The sequence below is a fragment of the Pinus tabuliformis genome, chromosome X (genome assembly GCF_031772625.1).
Source record: "Pinus tabuliformis cultivar Carrire ecotype Pingquan chromosome X, CPIR1, whole genome shotgun sequence".
In the NCBI taxonomy this organism is placed as follows: domain Eukaryota; kingdom Viridiplantae; phylum Streptophyta; class Pinopsida; order Pinales; family Pinaceae; genus Pinus; species Pinus tabuliformis.
The window spans coordinates 91,055,754-91,062,825 of NC_142308.1; positions in this window are offsets into that span (position 1 = coordinate 91,055,754).

The window sequence follows — 7,072 nt, forward strand, 5'->3', positions numbered from 1 at the left end:
TTGTGGAGAGAACCCCAAGCCCAAATTAACATTTTTTGGGTCTTCTTTGGTTCCAAGGTTGACCGATTCGTACTTCATGGAGGAGCTATGTGTTTTGCAATTCGTTGGCTTTTTGAATTTATCATATAGGTCATACAAGTCCTCCATCTTGACAACTGACTTGGGAATTGTATTGAACTGATCCTTTTCCTCACCTTCCCTCTCATTCATAAGCCTGTCATGTTATTTTTCATCGATGACTGCATTCTTGAATGTCTTCTCACAGTGCAAGAACTCCAAGATTTGCTCGTCATCTTCGAACACCTGCCAGTTTGAGATGTTATCAGGCATGGATGGTCTGAAAATCAATTCAACATAACATTTATTCTTCTTTAATCTAAAATCAGGCAAAAGTTTTGCAGCCATACCAGCCATCAGATCAACATCTTGGTTTTGTCCTCGAGGTATGTATGTGATATTAAAAGAATCAAAACTATTAATTAAGCTCCATACCTCATGCTGGTACCTTACCAAGTGTGGCGAATTGCAGTGTATCCTTTTCCTTACCTGATCCATTATTATCTGTGAGTCACCAAAAACTTTAAGATTTTTCACCTTCATATCAATCACTTTCTTCAGGCCCTGCAACAAGCCTTCATACTCTATCATGTTGTTGGTGCACGTGAATTCCAACAGGCTAGCTATCAGATGTTGGTTCCCTTGTGGATCATCGAGAACGCTCCCAGCACTTGCACCTTCAAGGCAGTTAGAGCCATCAAAGTAGAGTGTCCAAGATATAGAGTCTAGTGTTACATCAATTGAATTGCTTCCTACAAAACTAGTTCTATCATCTACTATATTACAAGGTGGTTCATCAGTTGGATTACAGGGGAGAGCTTCCAACTGTGTGTTTATTGCAGTTTCTTCAGTTATTTCTGCATGGAATTCTCCAAAACAGGTTTCTGTGGCACAAACATTGAAACTATAATTCCCAAGGATAGAGTTGGTAAACATTACAGGTTCGTTGGGACCGTTTAGCTCCGTTACTACATACTTCATGTATCTTTCACGATCAACTCTCAGCATATCACCCTTCCCCTTCTGAGGCAGCAAGAGATGGGACCAATCAGTTGAGAAATATCCATTCAGTTTTTCTGACCAATCCCTACTAAGTAGCATTCCATAAGCCTCGGGTATATCAACTACCACTATATCAATGACTTGTGTGTATTGTGGTTTAGCAGTCATCCGGATCAATACATCTTTCAATTCCCCAATTACTTTCACATTTGTCCTATCTAATTGCATGATTCGAGTTCCAATTTTCTCAGGTACCACATGAAGTCTTTTAGCAACAGCATAAGGCATCATAGTGGACGAGGCACCTGAGTCTACCAAGCAGTTGTGTACATTCATGTTGAAGATTTCAAATGTGATAAGGAAAGGGGGAGTCATGGATTTTGATTTCCTTCCTATCATGGCTGCATTGACATCTTGGGGGTTTCGATTCATTTTTTATAGGGTGGCTTCCATGGCTGCTGGCTTTTGGGCTGTGCTGGGAGTACTAACAGGTCTGGAGACTGACTTCTGGGTTTGGTTGCTTGGGATGGTGGGAGTTTTGCAGTTCCGCTCATTCATAGCTTTCAAGAGAAAATCTCTTTGCTACGTTAATTTCAGCAAATCAAAGTATGTGATATTAGCCCTAGATTTCTTAAGATCATCCACAATATTGTAATCAATGTTATAAATAGGATAGGGCAGAGTAAACATACAGGTTTTTCCATTCTTAGGTGAGTTTACCATTTTGAGTCGCCTTCGTTGCAGTGGGAGATGCATTTTCTTTCTCTAGATGGTTTTCAACTGGGGTATTCTTGGACTGACCACTAGGTCTACTCTTCTCAACAGGGACTTTGGGAGTGGGTGCCTTCACAGGGCAGACATCTTTCTTGATCTGATCTATAGGATTCATCACACCCGCAAGTGGCCCCTTGCTTCATGTGTGGATTTCATTAGTGTGGATCTCTGCCATACTGTCTCCCTGGTCATCATTGTTCTCATTTGTATAGAAATCCCACAGTATGTTGATTCGATATTCTTCTTCCAAGGGCTCTTCTACTTGGTATTCTTCCTCATCTTCTTGTTCTGGCTCTAGCTCCACTATAGGTTCTTCTTGGTTAAGGAGAGATCTGATAAGAGCCAACTCTTCTGTATTTAAATTCCCTTCATTGGGTGGAGCAGGCAGTGCAAGTGGACCATGACCACCTTCTGTCTTCTTACAATAGAAAGGTTTGAAAGGTTTTATGTTGTTATACTCTCCTCCACTCCCGCTTGTACTCTCTACAGAATTGTTTTTCATATCAATCATTGTATTTTTCAACTTCTTAATGATCCAATGCAAACCTTCTACATCTGTGGTATTCTTTTCTTTGGTTTCAGCCTCTTTGTTATCACTCCCATTATTCTTCTTGGCTGCTTGAGAGGCTTTCTTTTCTCTAGTTGTATGATGGCATGCTGTGAGACTGAGCATTTTATTCTCGACTGTTACTGCTTCATCAATAGCACCCTGTAAGGTTTGTGTGTTACTCCTTTTGACCCACATCGCAGTAGGGACAGGGAGAGCAGTGATGTAGAATTTCATGAGCACCTCCTCAGTAGGTCTAGCAGTGGTCGGGATTCTATTGAATAAGGTGTTGAACTGGATGTTAAAATCCTTAACCTTTTCTTTGGTTTCCATTTTCAAACGGGATAGTTCTAAAACAAAGGCCGCAGGGGTTTTGTCGTCGCCATACTTGTCTAAAAAGGCCTTTTGAAAGGCAGCCCACAAGGTGATTGATCCGGTTCTCAAGCTAAAGTACCATGTGGAAGCTACACAATCAAGGTAAAGGGGAATATGTGACATACTATATCTTCATCGACTACCCCCAACATGTGCATGGCCAAGAAGAAAGAGTGAATATGGTTATCAACGGTGTCTCCCTTCCTAGGGTTGAATTTAGGTAGCACTCTTTCTGCATTCTTGGGTAAGGGATGCTACTGCCCAGGTACCGCTATGGCGTCCTGAGCGAGCCAGGGAGGAAGTGCTCCCGGAGGAGGTGGGAGTTGGTTTCCACCCGGTTGAAGCTGGTTGCCACCTGGAAGAGGAACATTAGCCATATTGTGGATAAGGATGTTCTGGTTGAATGTTTCTTCAAGGCTTTCTCTATTAAGACTTCCCAAATCGGGCCAAGGATTACCTTCAGAGAGTGGATCTTCAGGAATTTCTTCCTAGGGAGTGTCAATACTTTGCAAGGATTCAAGCACAATATCTTCAAGAGACAGGGCTACAAATGTCTCTTCGTTTATGGAACAGATCCTTGGCTTTCTTTTAGTTGTTGGAGGTAAAGAGTGAAAGATGGGGAGCTGAGAGAGGGAACGAGCATAAGCCCGAGTAAGTATTCTGACTGGTTGTTCCTGAGTGACAGGATACTCCCACAGTGTCTCTTCTTCGAAATGAGGCTTTTCCGAATGAGAGGAAGGGTCTTTTCGACCTTCACGATCCATGCATTAATATTTTTGAGTCCATGCGGACATTTATAAATGAAATCATAAAAAGTTGTGGATGGCGGTTCGGCCCTCCTTCTAGCGCCAATTTGTTGACATGGCGAATTTTCGCTATACCAACAAGGGGAACTAACCTAATCACAAACCCCAATTAGGCCTGCTTTTGTTTGGAATGCCTAGTTCCAACGGGTTTTAAGGGACCTCATAAACTGTTAAATGCGTTGAAAGATTGCTTCTGGGAAGAAGACTTCAATTAAATCAACAAAATAAAACAGCTAACCTATATGTATCAAATCCTGTCTAAACTACTTAAGCTACTCTAATCTAGTCTTAACTATCCTAATCTATCCTGCAAGAGCAAAACAAAAGGAGGTTAAACATCATATATAAATCCCAAGTTCAAATGAATCAATTACTGGTCCACATAAGAACAAGTTTGTATTAAATCCTAATCACAATGAAATTACTTGTATAGGAATATACATTCCTTTCCATACAAATAACACTTGCAACTGATGTTTAACAAAGTCTAGAATCAGCAACCTTTCATGAATTATCAATGCTATTGAATTACATTCAAATAACCAAGAACAACCATGAACTGGTGGTTAACAATATGCACAAAGAAAATCACATTTATCTTTGTGCCAACAACAACACACTGATCCTAAACATATGAGAGAAAAGGGAAACAAATTTGAAACAACAGGCTCCTTCTTGAACCAAACAGTCCTCTTTATTCACAATAAATCAAAGTTGTTTTTCTCCAAACAAAAAGCCCTCCTCTCCTATTCAGAGGGAATATTTATGCAGCTGGAGATGACTCTTAGTCTTCCCTTAACCCTTTCGCCTTCCCCCTGTTTCCTTCGATATACAGATCAGAATACACAGATGTAGAACAATCGGTGTCACTGCTGACATGTAGAGGGCATTTTCTGTCACTGGAGCGCTTCGTTTCCTAGGGAAATGAGTAGATGTTGATTAGAAGAGGATGACTGTGTGTCATCTCTTCATGATGAAATCTGGGGTAGTTTCACTTTCAGAATACATAGGCAACACCTAGAAACTGACTAAGAATGCCAAAGGCCAGCTCTTTCAACATAACACATCCGCATATATGAGTTCTCCGGATCCGCTTATGCATCCTTTACTCCTTGCCTGTAGAGATAATAGACACCAGTCATGCTTATGAAAATACGACAGAAATGCTTTTAAAACATAAGTCTTGCCTTCATTGAACATTTATTACATCAAATGTGAAAGAATCGGCCCCTGATTTTAAATTTATGCATTGATTAAGTCCCACGAGTGCGAATCTGATTTATATTGAAAATCATGGCATAACACATAACTGGATGGTATTTCAGAAAGGGTCTGAGTGGTAACCGATATTGCGAGGAAGGCCCCCAATTCCACTCTTCAAGTGACACGTAGCAGCTAGGAGGAAAGAGGATATCGCTTTTCGGGCAAGTATTCCTCGAGCTGCTTGTTCACCCGAAATTGGCGTGGACTGTTGGATCCACAAGGGTAGATCAATGGTGGAGGGACTTGACACAGGAAAACACAGAAACCCCATGGCAGGAAAATATTGTAGATGGGAACCTATACCCTATCGGGTCCGCCATATGGGTTTTTCCATTAAAAATCAAGACCAAAGCGTTTTATCGAATACACAGGAATATACGTGAAAACCCGTAGCCAGGCCATACAGTCAAACTTCAAAAATTATATACCAGAGCCTATAATCATCGGCGGGTCCGCAGTATAACACTATCCTTTGAAAATCGGGTCTGAAGCATTTTTAACGAAAATACAAAGGAATACATGGGAAAACCTGCAACCGGTCCATACAGCCAAACTTCAAAATTTATGCATCCGAATTGATAATTATCGGCGGGTCCGGAATATTGCAGCGTGACTTATATAAATCTCTTGGGTTCCACCAATTGCGATATATGATGGGGCTTCTGGACTCGATAATGTATATATTACGGTTAATAAAGCCATCGGGTCCAGTAAACAGTGGCACGCTATATATATAAGCGCTGGACCTGCCCAATAACGATATGTGATATAGTTCCAGACTTGAAATATATAAATTTGGGTTGATAATTCCGTCAGGTCTGGAAGAGAGCAATGCGCAGTGTTGATTGCGATAGGCCAAAAAGGGGTGATTTATGCATATTTTTTAGTATTCCTATTATAAAGAGTTATAATGGAGATGAAGGTGCGATGGAAAGTTTTTGAGGGTTGAAAAGGTGCCGATGGAGGATATGAATGAAGGAATAGAAAGGGTTATAAATGGATCATGCAGCAGATGTTTAAAGAGGGGGGCTCAATCATTAGGAATTGGAGATTTGGCTCGGCAACAAGTTAAAGTCTCTGGAATAAAACAGATCATTCGAGGAGGTGGAAGATCAACTTTAAGGGACCCATTCAAAATTGCTACCAAGGCAGGCTTTTGGTAGGGTGGTAGTTTTGGAGTACCTCCCAAGCTACCAAAAATAACAGTGCCTCTTAGTGAGGGAGGTACTACATCATACTCTTTAGAATGAACCCGAAAATCTCGGTAGTGTCTCTACCTCATCACATCTGAACTTGAAAATACTAAACCTCCATAGGGCTGCTCCCTCTGAGCCTGCACAATCTCCATTTGCTCAGTCCTGTAAGCACTCATCCTCTTGGATCAAATACCACATGTGCAAATCACTCCAATATCGGATATGTAACATCATGATCCAATGAATACTCTAGCCTACTAATTTGTAGTCCATCACATGAACAATATCGATCATGTTGATCTCGTCCATGGAAAATAAGCCCTCGAACTATCCTAACCATCAATGGCAAATCAACGGAAGCCCATGATTGGTATTATGCCCTACAACAAACTGTTGTTTACTAGGCTCTCCACCAATCCACCAGAACTCCTAGCCAATCTCGTTGCCAAGATAGTCAAGACCACATCTCCTTTCTTCAGTTGAACCCTCTACTCCATGATATAGACATCCACAACTCCCTCTGAGTTGCTTCGTTGCACACACTCTGATTCACTGTCCCTCAAAGTAGCTCAAACATGCTCTGATACCATGTTGAATTGCCACAACCCTGGCGTTTGGGATAGAATCTTAAATCATTGACGCTACCAAACCAAAGATCGCAGCGAAACTACTTTGCACAATGGAATATAAACAACAATAAATCTACTAGTGCACAAAATATAGACCAATTTTTACAATTTTCAACCCAACTTCATTATATTAATAAAATTGAATAATACAACAGTCTAGGACTCTCGTACCAGGGATAATGGCCCTCAAATATCTACTAGTACAAGAATACAAAACTGGGGCTTGGTGTCAATCCATCGACAACCAATCTACCCTCAACAAGATACTCTAACCATCTGGTTTTCGCATGCTCTCTCAGCTCCTCTCGATCATACCATGTACCTGCCCAGTTCTTCGACTCCCGATTTGCAGCATTGCCTCTATCAATGATCCAAGTCCATCTGGTCACTGAACCTTTCCTATCCAATCTGATCACTAGTTGT